Source organism: Oryx dammah, unplaced genomic scaffold, assembly GCF_014754425.2.
Source record: "Oryx dammah isolate SB20612 unplaced genomic scaffold, SCBI_Odam_1.1 HiC_scaffold_11077, whole genome shotgun sequence".
NCBI lineage: Eukaryota > Metazoa > Chordata > Mammalia > Artiodactyla > Bovidae > Oryx > Oryx dammah.
Genome location: NW_024080471.1, coordinates 2,179,230 through 2,197,488, shown reverse-complemented (window position 1 = coordinate 2,197,488; position 18,259 = coordinate 2,179,230). Strand labels below are relative to the sequence as shown.

Below are 18,259 nucleotides of genomic sequence, written 5' to 3'. Positions count from 1 at the left end.
GTTACAAAATGATAGCAAATGGGAAAGGAAGTACCTGGCACAGCAAAATCAGCCATCAAATAAACACTGCCCAGATGGGGTCGCCAAGGCCCGGGGGCTATGTCTCCTGCAGTTCAGGAATAAGAAGGGATGAGGGAAAGAACAGATGGATACATGCTCTTCTACCCTCCCTCCCTATAAATTCAAGATTTCATACAAAGCTTTGGTTTCTAGCAGTAAACATGGAGTTACATTCACCCATCTGCTATTAAACAATCTTGTGGCTACTTTGACATAAGTTTCTTGCACCTGCATAATCGTTCCTGAGGGACTTGGATATACATTCATCTTTCCTTTCACGGTCTCCCAGACCATCTTCTACATAGAAAGCCCTCCTCATTGCTCCTCTCTACCCTTGGATTTCCCTGGTGGCTCAGATAGTAAAGCATCTGTCTACAATGCGGGAGACCTGGGTTCGATCCCTGGGTCGGGAAGATCCCCTGGAGAAAGAAACGGCAATCCACTCCAGTACTATTGCCTGGAAAATCCCATGTACAAGGAGGCTGGTAGGCTACAGTCCATGGGGTCGCAAAGAGTCGGACACAACTGAGCGACTTCACTTTCACTTTCACCCTTGGGTAGAAATTAAAGTTGGTCTTAATCCATCCAAATATAGCAGTCCTAGCATGAATCAAATCAAGGAATGGTCGTGACTCAAGATTGGGAACAAGGGATGGAGAGATCTTAGCTTCTTCAGGATTTTTGCACAAATCGTTTAATTCCAGATACCCCACAAATTAAACATATAGCTATATGGTCTATTTTGGGAGGCACAAAGGTGGAAAGAGGAGGGGGTAGAAATCTAGTTTTTAGGACTGATCTTGTTTGAAATAGGAAATAAAGGAAGGGAACACAAAAGAAAGGGCGGTTCAAGATGACCCCGCTTCAAGAAGTGGGGCCCCAAGCTTATGTTTCAGATCTTTTTGCCTGGTGCAGGACATTTTGTCAAAGATGCTTTGGCTATTTTTCTCAATATAAAAAGAAGTTTGTAAACAATAAAACCCCAAAAGAACATGGAGAAGACCAACACATTATATTTACACAAACTAGGCCACCTAGAAGTCACCAAATCAGCTACTTGTGAAGTCCTACGAAGCCCAGACAAATATAATAACTAGAGGGGGCAGCAGTTGGGAGAGACAAGGATCAGACACACATCACCCAATGCGTTCTACTGCATTTGCCCCATGACAACACAGTGAGGTAGGTCTGCAGTGATCTCACAGCATGTAAATGACCGACCCCCCTCCACTTTCTCCTTTAGCTGCCATGATACCAATCACTGCTTCAGCAGGTCAGGACCCTGGCTCTGGGAACCACAAAGAAGCCATTGCTGATGGTCCCTCTGGAAGCCAAGGAGGAAAACCCCAGAATCGTTAAAGGTCTTGCCCTTGCTTCACATATCCATCCCTGGGCAGCTCAAGATGGGTACAGAGGCATTGTTCTTAAAAACCTCTCCTTACCAACTTCCATGTCTTATAAAAACACACACTTACACCCTGTTGTGCATGGTCGCCCTAGCCCAGTCAGGTGAAGGATGGACCTGGTATATAAAGCGAGTCCTGCGCCCTGGGATTATAGATATGGAACAGGAATCCTTTATCACACATACAGATGACCTTTGCCTAATCTTGGCTTCCCCTGCCTGCACTTCTTACCTGACCCAGCCTCTCCTAACCTCTCTGCACCACGTTTTCCTGTTCAGACCAATTTCCAGTCTTTCAGTAGGAAGGAGACCCAAGTCATAGGGCAACCCAGTTAAAACCTAGTCTCTCATGAAACGCTGATGAAGATGGAGGGGTTTCAAGAGGACACTATGGCAGAAGAGCCACCTCTAAGTGGCAAAAATAAGGTAGTTCAATAGGCTATACACGCCAAATAGTTGTTCTCTCTGGTGATGCAGCGTTCCTGCCATGCAGACCCAGAGCTGCTGCCTCCTTATCCCTGAGATTACTCATGAACCTGAGAACACAGTGCAGGAATGAGGGCCTTAGATTAACACACACAAAATACAAAACCAGAATATTTATATTAATTTTAAAAAAAAGCAAAATGCACAAGATACATCATTTGCACACAGCTAGTGCAGTTGACATCCTGGAGAAAGAGGGACCCAAGGTACAATCACCAAAGGCAGCAAATAAATAAAATTGTGTTAGCTCAGGATGGGGTGAGAATGAGCTTAGAAGCGGCAGGTCTGCAGCTGTTCCCTCGATCACCCCTTTTGCCTGTCATCACAACCCACTACTTGAGACACTTCTCAGCATTCTGTCCCAAGAGGGGGTTATGAGGAGAGAAAATGAGGAAAACCCTGCCACCTCCCTGGGATGTTTCCTCCCACAGAATGTAGTGGCTTGTGGGTTGGGTCCATCAATCTGCTTTCTTCTTAATCTTTACACTCTGATATGGGAAATATTATTCCACATTCTTCTTTAAGAGTCAAACAACTTCCTTACCCAGGCCACTTTCAAAAGCTGGAGATTCTGGGGTTGGAGACTCAGATAAAGCATGCAGGGAGGGTTAACCCCCAAAGCCCTCATGTGCATTTGGATAGGGCTGATTGGAGTTTCTTTGCCTCACCCTTCCTCCCACCAAGAGGGAAGAAGGGGTGATGCTGTGGACTCCAGCCTCCAGATACATGGCCGTGCCAGCTGCTCCCTACCCACCCTGTCCCCACTTTCTCCACTCTGCCGATTGATGCCTGCTCCTCAAAATTTTCTGATCACAAAAGGATAGCCCCCACCCACTGTGGCTCAATTCTGGGCCTCTGGGAGCATGACAGAGTATGGATCTCTTCTTCCTCCTCTGGAAAGTAGGCTGGCTTTCCCTGGGGGCTGGGAGCTTGCTGGGCCTTCAGTGGGCACGAGGCTACCACGTGGTTGATGCTCTGGCAGAAGTGGCACTTCCTGGGCTGGGGTGGCAGTTTGCATTTCTTGGCATGATGGTCTAGACCTCCACAGTTGTAGCACCTGTCTCCCTTTGATCTGTGTTTCTGCATATTCTTCCCTTTGGGCCTCCTTTCACTCCCAATACAGAACACCCCACCAGGGCCGGTGACTCGGATAGATTCCAGGCCCTTGGCGGACTTCTTAAAGGTGAACTGCATGGCCTCACCCTCCTTCAGGCTCCGGAAGCTCTCCATGTACAGCTTACTCTGGTGCACAAAGACATCCACCGGGGGGTCGACCGTGATCCCTGCGCGAGCGGTCATGGACAGGAAGACACACCCCCTGTGCACGTTGAACCGCTTACAGATGCCAGCACCGTGCAGCCCCTGTGGCTCCTCCAGCACGCGGGCGCAGCCACCTGCAAACTGCTGGTTTGACACAGAGCCCATGGTAGTCGGCTGAGCCCGCGACCCCGGGCCCCTTCTCCGGTGGCTGCTGGCCCCAGAGAAGTCCGGAGGCAAAGGGGTGGCTCAGGCAAGAGGCAGCTACATCTTCCCCAGCTCTGCCCACTTTTTGATTGATTTATTTGGTTTATTTTTTGGTGGTTGTTGAGCTCTTTGTATATTTTGGAAATAAGCCCTTGTCAGCTGCATTGTTTGCAAATATTTTCTTTTAGTCCATAGATTGTTTTTGTTTTGTTTATGGTTACCTTTGCTGTGTAAAAGCTTATAATTTTAATTATGTCCCATTTGTTCATTTTTGCTTTTATTTCTGTTGCCTTGGGAGATTGACTATAAGGTCTGGGGTTTTAATGAAAAATGTACTCATGTATTTCTTGAGTAAATAAAATCCAATAATTTAAAAGAAAATAAAATAAGGAAATATCTTATTCAGAATATGACCCCTATAATATTGAAAGTATATAGAATGCCCAGAAATTGTGAAAAAAGCTAAACACATAAAAAACTAGAACTACATATGGTTGGTCCAGTAACTCTTACCTAATCAGGTCTTTTAGTCACTGTTTACTGAGCTGATGGTCTGGAGAGAGGAAGGTGAATTCAACCTTCTATCCCAGGAGGGACTGGCCCTCTGAGAGCCAGGAGAGAGACTCACCCAATCAGCAGAACAGAGGGAGGTTTCCAGGAGTGACCCTAAGCAGTAAGGCAAGTAAGGCAAGCGGTAGGTGGTGGCAGGGATGGGAAAGGGGAGAATTGGTCCTGGCAGAGAGAGAAGCATGAGATAATCCTTTCGGTAGAGGGACCCAAAGCTTCCTCCATGTTCCTGTCCTGGAGGAAGGGGCCCAGTCCCTGGCCTCCGTGAGCCACCACCCTTGCAAGGGAGGCCCCGTGTCACACTTCACCACTCACTGGCTGACCAGGGCACTCACTCTCATCTTGGGTGATGGACGTGGTCCTCAAGGCCTCCATCGCAGGGGGGATATCCTTGGAAAGCCGGGGTCATGGAAAGGAAGGCTACACGCCTTGGCCATCTTGTTTCTCCAGGGACCCTGTCATTACACTGGTGATAAACCTGCTGTTTTTCCCAATTAGCAGCCTTAATACCTCATGCAAGCCATTAACAGGCTGGTGCAGTGGATACACATCTTTTGATGTAGTTAGCAATGTTGTTAGCCTAATCCATAATCGATACTCGGGTAATTGCTTCCTTGGGTTTGTATTTAGTCCTTGGGGTCTTGGTGTCATGAGGATCATCCGTCTCCAGATGTGATAATGAGTGTGTGTCAGTCACTGACAGCCCTGCTCACCCAGGACCCCTCAAGGGACAGCTCAGCAAGCAGACACTGATGGTCAGGCTTTGTCCCCAGCGTCCTGGAGCCTTTGGAGGATGTGGTTGCAGCGAATCCTGGGTCCATCACGGGCTTGGTTCCTGCTCTGGGAGTAGAGGTCAAAGAGTGGTCCCAGGGAAAGCTCAGACCCTCCCCCTCTGCATACTGCCACCCTTCCAGAAGATTCTAGGGAGAATACTGAGGATGGTCCCCCAACTAAAGGTGATGAGACATCATGTCCTTCATATTCTTCCTCCTCATGCTCCCTCAGCTCTCCCCCTCCAAGCGCAGCACACCGTGGCCTGCCTCCCCAGCTTGCTGGGAAGCCTGAGGCTGAGCTGAGTGCAATTTCCTCTCTCTCTGAGGCTGGCGACAGTGATGGTGGCTCAAGGTCAGGCCAGAGCGGCAGGAGAGGAGCCTGTCAAAGGCAGTCCTTATGAATGGGTTCTCATCCGACTGTAATTGGAATTAATATTGAGGCTCTGCTTCCAGGAACTTCCCCAGCAGACAGATCTGGGCTGCAGAGGTCTGGGCTGGAATGCTCCGAGAGCCAGCCATAAATCTCTCCCCGACATGACGATGCACAAGCTAATTGCTCTGGAAGCACACAGCATGTCATTCCGCGTCCTCCCAGCCTCGATCCCCTTGCTGGGAACAGGGCCAGGGAGAGGTGGACGGGAGCTGGCAAAGTCACTGTGAAGGAAAACATTTTAATTCATTTAATTATGAGTCTCAGAAAACCAAGCTCTGTTTCTTCTTGAGCTAGTCAAAGGAAATGAGATGTGACACTTCCCACCCCCACCTTCCCCTTGGATAAGCTGAAAGTGTTGGATGTGGGCAGCATCAGGCTGAGTGCATCCAGGAGCAGGTCCTATAGGGGGCAGTGGTCCAGCCCGAGCAGGCCGGTGACCCCCCAGCCCCTGATCAGCTCCCTCCCCCATCCTCTCTCTCTCACACACACACATAATCAGCATTGTCTCTTTCCCTTCACAACGGACAAAGTTTCATGTTGGATCTACCCTTTCTAAGTATGCGCTTGATAGATGGCAAGATGGTAACAGATATGAAACTTCAAATAATAATCAATAAACTTTTAAATGATAACCATAAGCTCTTCACCAGAATATCTGTACCTATCTGTCCCTCCATCTGTCCATGACGGTGATGTATGTTAGTGTATCCACAACATGCCCCGCTTAAGTACTGGGCACCATTACTTGAGGATGCAGGCAGGGCTTGGGTTCCATTCTAAGGGCAGGACATTAAGGTTTAGAGCAAGAGTTGCCCTGGTTGATGCTTTTAGAAGAGTCAGTCTGAGGGACCCTGGATGCTAGCCTGAAGAGGTAAGACATTCTCCTGGAGGAGACAGGAAGCTGGAAGGGGCTTTTCAATAGGGAACTGGCAGATTGTTCTTGCTTGTCTTTGGCCCCTTGGTCTGCCCAAGTGCAAATCCCGGCAGGCCTCACACCTGGCAGCCTGGGGCACTTGTCCCTCCTTAAGGAGCTTGTGTACTTGCGCAAGCTCAGGGTCCTGCCAACAGCAGAGCTCCACTCCTCCCACTGAGAGGCCTGGGACAAGGTGTCCTTGCCGAGTTCTTTGTTTCCTTCTCTACAAAACAGTATACTGAATTTACACCATCTGACACTGATGTACACTTTAAAACACTTAAAATGGTAAATTTTAGGTTATGTCTATTTTTATGACAAAAATTTTATAAAAATTTAATATCTAATTCATGATAAAATTCTCAGAAAAAATAACAACAAAGGGGAAATAGCTCAACTTGATAAAGTGTTTTTATTAATATCAAAAACCTACAGTCAACATTATACTTTTTTAGCTACTATCCTTAACATACTAGGCATTTATTCACATTTTTTAATACTAGAACTATTCCTACCTGCAAAAAGAGCCCTCATCCAGACTCACAGTCAGTACAGGCTGCCTTAAGTGCTCAAAGTAATTTACTAATTAATTATAGCAATAATCTTGTACATAGTTTCCATTGTTCTTATTGATTTCTTTTGTCTTTACCTCTCTGGGACTTTTGCATTAACAAATCAATTGAATAACATTCTTCATTATATATATATTGTTTATTAATAATTAAAATAGTTGTTTATCATTAATTGCACTAACAAGTGCTTTTTGAAATTGATAATTGCCTTCCCAAGGGTTTAATAGAAAAAAATTACCCTCTTGGGTGAGAGAAGACTTATAAAATTTAAAATATATTTTATTTCTGTAAAAACCAAAATTTAAATTTTGATTTAAATTCAATGACAGAGACAACATTACTTCTTCCTTCCCAGGCTGAAAGACTAAATGCTTTTCCCCCTCAGCTCAGGAAAAAGATAAGAATGACCACTCTTGCCACAACATTGTACTGATGGGTCTAGATGGTGCAATAAGACAAGAAAATAAAATAAAAGTCATTCAGCCTGGGAAGGAAGAAGTAATGTTGTCTCTGTTTGCAGGTGACATGATTGTTTACATAGGAAATTCAAAAAAATATGCAAAACCCCCATCAAACCCTCTGAGAACCCTCGTTAAGTAAGTTCAACAAGGTCACATGATAAAAGATAAACAAAATCAATGTATTTTTATATATTAGCCTGAACACAGGAATACTGAAATTAAATTTAAAATAGACCTATTATACAATTTAGCAGTCCCACTTTGGGGTATATCTGAAGGGAATGAAATCAGTATCTTAAAGAGATATCTCCACTCCCATGTTCATGGCAGCATTACTCACAATAGCCAAGATAAGGAAACTACTTGAGTGTTGTAAATAGATAAAGAAAATGTTATATATAATTATCCACAAAAAAGAAGGAAATCCTCCCTTTGCAACATCATGGATTAATCTGGACATTATGCTAAGTGAAATAAGCCAGATAAAGCAAGACAAATATGTATGATCTCATCAATATGAGGAATTTTTTAAAAACTCAGAGAAGGAAAGAGGGAAAGAGTGGTTTCCAAGGTCTTGGGTGGAGGTTGGAGGAGGAAGTGGATAGATGTTGGTCAAAGGGTGAAAGCTTTCAGTTATAAGATGAATAAGTTACATTATAACTTTCAGTTATAAGATGAATAATACACAACATGGTGACTATGGTTAATAATACTATATTGTATACTTTAAAGTTACTGTGAGTAGATTTTTAAGCTTTCTGACCAGGTATGAAAAAGGTAGCTGTGTGAAGAGATAGATGTGTTAACTTGATTGTGGTAATTATTTCATAATGTATATATATATCAAATAATCGTATTGCATACTTTAAATAATCTTCCTCAGTAGCTCAGATGGTAAAGAATCTGCCTGCAACGGGGGAGATCTGGGTTAGACCTCCAGGTCAGGAAGATCCTCCGGAGAAGGAAGTGACAACCCACTCCAGTGTTCTTGCCTGGAGAATCCCATGGACAGACCACAGAGCTGCAAACAGTCAGACATGATTCAGTGACTAACACTTTCATTTTTCATACTTTAAATACAATTTTGTCAATTATGCCTCAATAAAACTGGAAAAATACAATACTATTTATAATCACTAAAACAAAACATGTAGAGTATTTGAATGCTGAGAACTACTAAACCTGATGAAAGAAATCAAGGAAGATCTAAATAAAGGGAGATGCATACTGTGTTTGTACATTGGAAGACTGAACATGGTAGAGATACCTATCAGTTCTTCCCAAGTTGAGATTATTCTAAAACTTACATGGAAGGTCAAAGGAACTAGAATAACCAAAATAGTTTTGAAAAAGAAGCATAGAGTAGGAGGAATTAGTCCACACGATTTTGTAAAGTAAAATAAGTAAAAATAAATAAATAAATAAATAAAATAAAATAATAAATTAAGACATTATACAGCTATAGTAATCAAGACTGTGGTACTGGTAGAGGTTAGTTACATAGACGAATGGAACAGAATATGGAACTCAGGAAAAAACCCACAGAATAAAGCCTGACTGATCTTTGGCAAGGTGCAAAAGTAATTCAGTAGAGGAAAGATAGCTTGTTCAACAAATAGTGTTGCAGAAATCAGATAGTCATTGGGAAAAAAAAAAAGAGTTGAACTTCAATCTAAACCTCATATCTGATTAAAAAAAAATTACCTTACTAAGGCTGATAGACTTAAATGTAAAAGTGAAAACTATAAAGCTTTTGGAAAAAAATAAGAGAAAAAATTCGGGACTGAGGATTAGGCAAAGTGTTCTTCGACTTGACACTGAAAGCACAATCCACTTTAAAAATCAATAAATCGGGCTTCTTCAGAATTAAAAACTTTTACCCTGCAGAATATTCTATTAAGAGGATGAAAGACAGGCTATAGACAATATATTTGGAAAATATATTTGTAAGCCACGTATCTGATAAAATATAAAATATACAAAGAACTCTCAGAAGGCAATAAAGAAAAAAAAACCCAATTAGAAAATGGGCAAAGGACATGAAGAGACATCTCACCAAAGATGGCAAATAAGCACATGAAAAGCTATTCAACATCACTGACCATCAGAGGAATGTGAATTAAAACCACTACACATCTGTCAGAATGTCTAAAATAAAAATAGTGACAACACCAAATGCTAGTGAGGATGCAGAGAAACTGGATCCATTGGATCCATTGCTCATGAAGACATAAGATGGTAAAGCCACTCTGGGAAACAGTTTGGCAGTTCTTTAAGAACAAAACAAAAAAAACAAGCAGCAGCAATAACAACAACAACAAAATCCCTAAATATGCAACTACACTGTGACCCAAAAACTACATTCTTAGGCATTTATATATGAGAAATGAAAACTTAGGTTTACACACAAATCTGTACAAGAAGATACATAACAGCTTTTTTGGTAGTAGCTGAAAATTGGAAACATCCTAGAAAACAGTCTTTTATTAAGTGATTGGTTAAACAAACTATGGCAAATCCACACCATGGAATTTTACACAGCATTAATGGCAGAAAGTGAAGAGGAACTAAAAAGCCTCTTGATGAAAGTGAAAGAGGAGAATGAAAAAGTTGGCTTAAAGCTCAACATTCAGAAAATGAAGATCATGGCATCCGGTCCCATCACTTCATGGGAAATAGATGGGGAAACAGTGGAAACAGTGCCAGACTTTATTTTTTGGGGCTCCAAAATCACTGCAGATGGTGACTGCAGCCATGAAATTAAAAGATGCTTACTCCTTGGAAGAAAAGTTATGACCAGCCTAGATAGCATATTCAAAAGCAGAGACATTACTTTGCCGACTAAGGTCCTTCTAGTCAAGGCTGTGGTTTTTCCAGTAGTCATGTATGGATGTGAGACTTGGACTGTGAAGAAGGCTGAGCGCCGAAGAATTGATGCTTTTGAACTGTGGTGTTGGAGAAGACTCTTGAGAGTCCCTTGGACTGTAAAGAGATCCAACCAGTCCATTCTGAAGGAGATCAGCCCTGGGATTTCTTTGGAAGGAATGATGCTAAAGCTGAAACTCCAGTACTTTGGCCACCTCATGTGAAGAGTTGACTCATTGGAAAAGACTCTGATGCTGGGAGGGATTGGGGGCAGGATGAGAAGGGGATGACAGAGGATGAGATGGCTGGATGGCATCATGGACTCGATGGAGGTGAATCTGAGTGAACTCCGGGAGTTGGTGATGGACAGGGAGGCCTGGCGTGCTGCGATTCATGGGGTCGCAAAGAGTTGGACACGACTGAGCAACTGAACTGAACTGAACTGAACAAGGAACAAATGATTGGTCCATGCATCAACCTGAATGAAACTCCAGAGGATTATGCCAAGTGAAAAAAACAAAGCTAAGGTTATATACTTCATGACTCTATTTGCATAACATTCTTGAAATGATAAAATTATAGAAATGGAGAATGGATTGATGTTTCCCAGGGGTTAAGGGGTAGAGAACTCTTTTCCTTGGGGGAGCTGAAGGGGGGGGACATATATGACAATAAAATAGCAACATGAGGATCCTTGTGGGGATGGAGATACTGTGTCTCCCCACTGTATCTGTGGTTATCCTGATTGTGACATTGTAGTATAGTTTTACAAGATGTTATTATCCCTGGAGGAAATTGGGTAAAAAGTACATTATAAATGTACTAATAAACCTCTCTGTATTATTTATTAGAATTTCATATGAATCTGTCTTTAAAAATTAAAAGTTTCATTAAAAAGTACTAAAAATGTTGCCTAGATTGAACAAAATCAAGCTAAGCGAGTGATTTTAATGACATAAAGCATTAAAACAAAGTTATCTTTGATTACCTGACTTTTAAACTTCATCCAAGCAATCCGTATACATTGTCTGTATAAAACATTTAAGCCTATTACAAGGCTTATAAAGAAAAATGACAGTCCTTTGCCCTAACGCTCTCCACCCGTAGAAGGATCTCATTTAGGCTTTACAGCTCTTCCATCTGGTATATACTTTCAGATTCTAAGAAAAATGCTTACATTGCTATTTCTTGATTTCTCTATTTAGATGTCAACTAAGTGATGAGCCTGCTTTCAAGGAAACTAAGAGTTTTGTTCTGCTTACACCCCCTTCTCCCTCCACTCCCTGCCCTTAACTTCCAGTGGCATTATCTCATGACAGCTTCTTTTTAAAAAAATAATATGTATTTATTTATTTGGCTGTGTCAGATCTTAGGTGCAGTGTGCAGGATCTTCAGTTGTGGCACATGGGATCCAGTTCCCTGACCAGGGATCAAACCCAGGGCCTGCTTTGGGAGCACGGAGTCTTAGCTACTGGATCACCAGGGAAGTCCCTCTTATGATATCATTTTAAATTAATTTTACTTTTTAATATATGATTAAGTAAATATCTTTTATAGCCAAGTCAGATCCTTTTCTATTTGTTCATCCAGTCATGCACGCCTAGTATGCGCCAGGCACTGTTCTAGGTACTGAGAACCCCTCACTGAACAAAACAAATGAAATGCTTTGCATTGAGGCTCAAGGAGCTGGATAAGAAACAAATATGTGATTATTTTTCTAGTCTTAAGCACTACAGAGGATTAGGGAATGGGGTGCAAAATGCTCTTGAACAATAACCACAAAATATTATATAGTAGATGAACTGCCAAGAATTGACTATATTAATAAGAAAAGGAACATGTCAGTACAGCAAATGCTTGAGTGTCTACTGTTATTCCTATTGCTGTGTTAGACTATGAGTATTCAGAATGAGTACTAGTCCTTCCCTACAAAAGCCCACAGTATAGAAGGACTGTCAAAAGTTCACTTGGGTTTTTCCATCACAACTTATGGAAAAACCTGAACAATCTTTGCAGCCAACCCAATAATTCTGTCAGGTGTTTCACTGAATGTTGAGTAACTGTGAATCATGTTGTAACTTTCATGCTTAGCAGTACCAGCAGCAGCATCACCTTTTGGTGATCATTTGACATTCATGATTTTTTTTCTATTAACTTTCATTTTTTGATTTTTCTATAATCATGCAATGTCTCTTTTTTTATTAAAGATAGTTGATTTACAATGCTGTGTTAATTTCTGCTGTATAGCAAAGTAATTCAGTTATATATAGGTATACATTCTTTTTCATACTCTTTTCCATTATGGTTTATCACAGGATACTGAATACAGTTCTCTGTGCTATACAGTAGGACCTTCTTGTCTATCTATCTTATATGTGATAGTTTGTATTTGCTAACTCCAGATTTCCAATCCATTCTTCCTCCTCCCCCATCCTCCTCTCCCTTTGCAACCTCAAGTCTGTTCTCTAGGTCTGTGAGTCTATTTCCTAAGTTTATTTGTGCCATATTTTAGACTGCACGTTTAAGTGATATCATATGATATTTGTCTTTCTTTATCTGACTTACTTCACGGTAAACAATCTCTAAGTCCATTCATGTTGCTGCAAATGGCATTATTTTGTTCTTTTTTGTGGCTGAGCAGTATTCCACTGTGTATATATACGACATCTTCTTTATCCATTCACTTATCTATGGACACTTAGACTGTTTCCATGTTTTTGTCATTGTGAATAGTGCTGCTATGAACATAGGGATGCATGTATCTTTTTAAATTATGGTTTTGTCTGAATATATGCCCAGGAGTGGGATTCTTGGATCCTTTGGCAACTCTGTTTTTGGTTTTCTGAGGAGCCTCCATACTGTTTTCCATAATGGCTGCACTGCCTTTTCTTGTTAGGATTTTTGGTAGAGCTTTGATTAAAATGCTTCTTTGATATTATAGCAGAGATATGTGATTCTCCAATTTATTATACATTGTTGTTTTCCTAAAATATCAAGAATAATGGGGAAAACTTTGTCTTTAAAATTAAAAAAAAAAGAGGACTTTTTTTTTTAAAGGTGACAAGTTGCAGGAATAAGGAGGGAGAACAACAATTCTAATATAAAGACACATAGGAAGCATGTCAAGTTTCTTTTTATTTTTTTTAAGCAATGGAGAAAGCTAAGTCTCATATATATATAAAGCTGGCCCTGTTGCATACCTTAGGGATACTTCTTTAAGCCAGTTGACCTATTTATGTATTTCATGTAACTGTGTCTCCACATCCCCAGAAGCCCTGATCTCTTGTTTCAGAGAAACAGAGGCCTCAGAAGTCAAGCAGAAGTTTGCAACTGGCAGAGCTATAGGATTCCCAACATTGTACCAAATCCAACATTTGAAGCTTAGATTACCTTTCTTTTTTTAAAAAATTAAATTTATTTATTTTTAATTGAAGGATAATTGCTTTACAGTATTGTGTTGTTTCTGCCATACATCAACATGAATCAGCCATAGGTATACCTACATACCCTCCCTCTTGAACCTCTCTCCCACCTGCCTCCCCATCCTACCCGTCTAGATTGTTAGAAAAAGCCCTGGTTTGAGTTCCCTGCATCATATAGCAAATTCCCATTGGCTATCTATTTTACATATGATGGTTTATATGTTTCCCGGGATGTACGGAGAGAGTAACATGAATTACCTTTGTTTGTAGGGGAAACAGTGGAAATAGTGGCTGACTTTATTTTGGGGGCTCCAAAATCACTGCAGATGGTGATTGCAGCCATGAAATTAGAAGACGCTTACTCCTTGGAAGGAAAGTTATGACCAACCTAGACAGCTTATTAAAAAGCACATTACTTTGCCAACAAGGGTCCGTCTAGTCAAGGCTATGATTTTTCCTGTGGTCATGTATGAATGTGAGAGTTGGACTGTGAAGAAAGCTGAGCGATGAAGAATTGACGCTTTTGAACTGTGGTGTTGGAGAAGACTCTTGAGAGTCCCTTGGACAGCAAGGAGATCCAACCAGTCCATCCTAAAGGAGATCAGTCCTGGGTGTTCATTGGTAGGACTGATATTGAAGCTGAAACTCCAATACTTAGGCCACCTGATGCAAAAAGCTGACTCATTTGAAAAGACTCTGATGCTGGGGAAGATTGAGGGCAGGAGGAGAAGGGGACGACAGAGGATGAGATGGTTGGATGGCATCACCAACTCAATGGACATGGGTTTGGGTGGACTCTGGGAGTTGGTGAGGGACAGGGAGGCCTGGCGTGCTGCGGTTCATGGGGTCGCAAAGAGTTGGACATGACTGAGCGACTGAACTGAACTGAACTGTAGCAGCCTGAGATATGTGAGCGATAACATTATCTTTCTGGGCCGGGGCAAAGCAATAGGTGAACAAAAAAATGATAAAAACCTTTATGGTGTAAGAATTAGGGAAAGAATGGTCAGAGATGGAAAGAGGAATGGGAAGGAATATTATCGGTCCAGCATCTTGTGGGGAAGCAGCCCACCTCCATGTCAGTTACTTCTGTTCCTAGTCAATTGGATTTGAAGGTCTTCAGCATTTGTATGCTTTCTTTTTTTAATGTCACGAGCTTGTGTGTTAGAGATGTAATAATGTCTATGTATTGGAATACATCATGGTTTGATCTAAAAATTTATCTAACTTCTACTGTTAAAAAAAAAAAAAGGAAAACCAAACCCAATGCTCAAGTATTTGGACTTTTTAAAAGTTATTTTGATCAAGTATCAAAGACACGAAGTTCACCTTGCAATGGCCAGAAGAATTTAGGAAACAAGACTACTGAGAACTGCCAACTCTCAGATCCGTGCAGCATCTGTGTGTGTGTGTGTGTGTGTGAGACACAGATGGTGAAATATAAAATGGTATCGGTGCTAAAAAGGGAACAGTGTTTGCACTTAGCCTTTAAACAAACAGAATACAGAACACAGTACTTAAACACTGAAGTAGAATTTAATATCTATTTAGCTTTTTCCTTTCAGTTCAGTTCAGTCGCTCAGTCGAGTCCGACTCTTTCCTTTAGGTACTATAAAAAACTGAGATGCAGAAGTAAATTGATACCAGGGATGAAGTAAGAGTAGATAAAAATGCTGACGACTCTGGGGGCTATTCTTCCCAGCAACTTGCAAACCCTCCCTGGGTCTCTCGGCAGAGCCTACCCGACTACTAGCAGAGGGCAGCTCCAGGGAGGGCTCTAGTCTTCTCAGAGTGGACAGAGGAGACATTAGGGGCCTGACAAGGGCGAGCAAGCCTGTGGGTTTCTGGAGGAAGAGCTTATCCAGGCAGGAGGAACGGAAAGCCCCAAAGCCCTGGGTGGGATTAAGCTTGGTGTGTCCCCAGGCTGATGAGATGGAGCGATGGAAAAGAGGAGGGAGCCAGAGGAGATGACCACAGAGCCCGGGCGGCAGCGGCAGGGGTCGGGGGCAGGGGGCAGCTAACAGTCCCCTTTCCACCCAGCACCCCCTGCCTTGTGGGAAGTCAGGCTCGCTTCTCACTTACTGATGCCCTGCCTGCCCTTGGTGCTAGCTAAGATTCGGCCTTTCCACTCTGTGAAGTCAGGCACCGCTCATCCTCCAAGTTTCCATCTTTCAAAATTCTGTGACACCCTGCATCTGCTGTCCTGTCTTCTCCCCACAGAGCTCTGTCACCTCTTCCTGCCGCTCACCTCCCAGGAGTAGAAGCTCCATACCCGAGGGAGGGGCGGGGGGCCCCCCTGGAGGGCTGAGGCAGTCAGCAGAGATGTCGCCAGGGAAATGGAGCTTGAGCTGAACGGGAGCGAGTGAGGAGGAGGAGAGGGTGCTGCGTTCCCAACAGCTGGTCTGCGTGATCCTTGTCACGCTCTGCTTCCCCAGCTCGGGCTATTTTGGGTCAGGCAGCAGGCACCTGCCGGGGTAGCACCGTGGGTGGTGAGTGGCAGGCTCGCCTACCTCCTCCAGCTGCCCGGGAACAGGGCCAGGCTGGTCCCAGCTCAGGCTGGGCAAGGGGTCAACACCCCTGGAGGAGAGCCAGGAGGAGCCCTTGGAGCAGGGAAATCAGATCCCTGTCAACATCAGCTTCTGTGGTGCTCAGTCTGGGGAGGGGACAGGTGTCCAAGCAGACACCTGCCAGGCCGGCCGGGTGAAGGACGCACCACGTGACGCAGGCCACAGGCAGTGTATCTGGGTGGGCTGCGGTCTGGGGACATTCTTCACTACCAGTCAGCAGTTGAATAGGGCAAGAGCAGAGGAGTTTGTTAAGCTGAGCAGTGCTGGGCAAAGAGCAAAAGGCAAGGAAGGAGGCTCAGGGAGTCCTTGTGGGGGCAGGAGACTCTCCTGGGGATGCTGTGGCTTTGTCATAGGGCCAGGAGTTGGGGGCTCCCAACAGGGCTGGCATAGTGGAAGCAGCTGCTTCCCACAGCTCTGAGCAACCCTTACAGCTAGCTGGGAGGTGACATTGCCTCATCTGAGGAGGCAGAATGTGTCTCCTGGCCGGTTTCAACTTCTCGTTACCCTCACAACTGAGTGTGTGCACGTTTAGTCGCTTCAGTCCTGTCCGACTCTTTGCAACCCTGAGCTGTAGCCTGCCAGGCTCCTCTGTCCATGGGACTTTCTGGAGTGTGGTGCTGGGCGGGCCCTCCTCCAGGGGATCTTCCCCACCCAGGGATCAAACCCAGGTCTCCTGCATCTCAGGCAGAGTTTTGGTGCTGACCCATGGGGGAAGCCCCACAGCTGAGTGAAACACTATCAAAGTCAACCTTTTGAAAGTCACAACTCCCCACTTCTTGGGTGCAGGAGCAAAAAGGAAAGATAGAAAGAACCCCGATTACCGACTGCAGTCCCCAGTCCCATGGCAGAAACTTGGGGTCTGAGTGCAGAGGCCACGTGGCGCAGCAGCAGGCGGGGTGCGGCTGCACTGGTCAGAGGGTTCACCCTGGCTGTGGACTCTGGGACAGAGTGTGCTGTCATCCCTCAGAGCAGGGATGTATCTGCCGGTGGTGGGGCTTCCTTGGAATCCAGCAGAGGAAAGGCCTCTCCACCTGCAGCTCAGTCACCCACACATTCGCTCAGCAGGGCCGTCAGGGAATCACTCTGAACCGCCCTGACTCTTAGGGAGGCTTGGTGTGAGTTAAGAAGAGGAGGCAGCCTTGAGTCAGGTAGTGGGCTGAGTGGGCTCCTGGCCCCGATCTCCAGGCCGGTGAATACCCTGACTCGGGGTGTAGCTCCCATAGCTCCAGGCAGCATCTCTGCACTGTGGGCCCCACGTAGTTCCTGAGCAGGCTGGCTCCCAGATTTGTGACCTCTGCGGGGCCCAGTCTTGGCTGCTATCTTCGCTCCCAGGAGCAGGACAGGGGGCCTTTCTCCTTTTCTCAGGGGAGCTGCAGCTGTAGGTAGGCAGTCCCAGCCCCTGGTAAGGGGGTGCTCAGGTTCCCTGCTGGAGTCAGGGCGGGCTGGTCTGAGAGAAGGAGATGGCAAGTGTCTTGGACTCTGTGTGGTCTCTGCTCTCGGTGGCCGTGGCCTTCCCACCTGGGTCCCAGCCAGCCAAGTGGCACAGTGCGCTCTTCACACACTCACCCGCACCATCCTACTCCTGCTGATTAATTGCATAATTAGCTCGAAGCTACATGTTGCCACTCAGGGTGAATCTGGTCTAAAAATATTTTCTTATGAAAAATACAACAGAACCTAAAATAGCCCCTCTGCAGTTGCCCAGGGACACCTCCTGCTGGGGCCACCCCAAGCTGTGACTCAGGTTTTTGAGAGTGTGGAATCCTCAGGCAGCAGGCATGCTGGGCACAGTTTCCCTCCCCAGGGCAGGTGAGCTAGAGCTGTCCAACCTGCCTGGGCACTGCCAGGGCCCACAGACCCCTCAGCTCCCTAGAGCCAGCCAGAAGTCCATCAGGACTCCCCAGGAGGCTCCCATTTGTGTTGAGGCAGAGTCCAAACATGAGCTTGGAAAAGAATTTCCAGACCCAGAGCATGTCAGAGGGAATGAGTTTATTAAGAGCAAAGAGCAAAAGGGCACTGCAAGCACAGCTGGCTGACCTACTGAGAGACTGGGGGAAGTGACACTTTTCATGGGTTAGTAGTCAACTTTTATGGCCTCAGGACAAAGAAAATCCCTGCTGGAAGTTTGTCATTAGGTGATTGGTTAGGGCACTCTAGGGTGACTAGCAGGATGGGCATTTTTGCCAAATTTGGGGTAGGGAAGCCTGCTGGTGATGATCAGGGGAGGTTTTGGCAATGGTTGCAAAGAGGCTCAGACATCTTTGGAGGTGA

The 18,259-nt window shown here is 44.4% G+C and overlaps 1 pseudogene; it reads right to left on the bottom strand.

The window, feature by feature from the left end:
* Positions 1 to 2,792: 2,792 nt before the first annotated feature.
* Positions 2,793 to 3,376, bottom strand: LOC120860462 (annotated as a pseudogene).
* Positions 3,377 to 18,259: the final 14,883 nt, after the last annotated feature.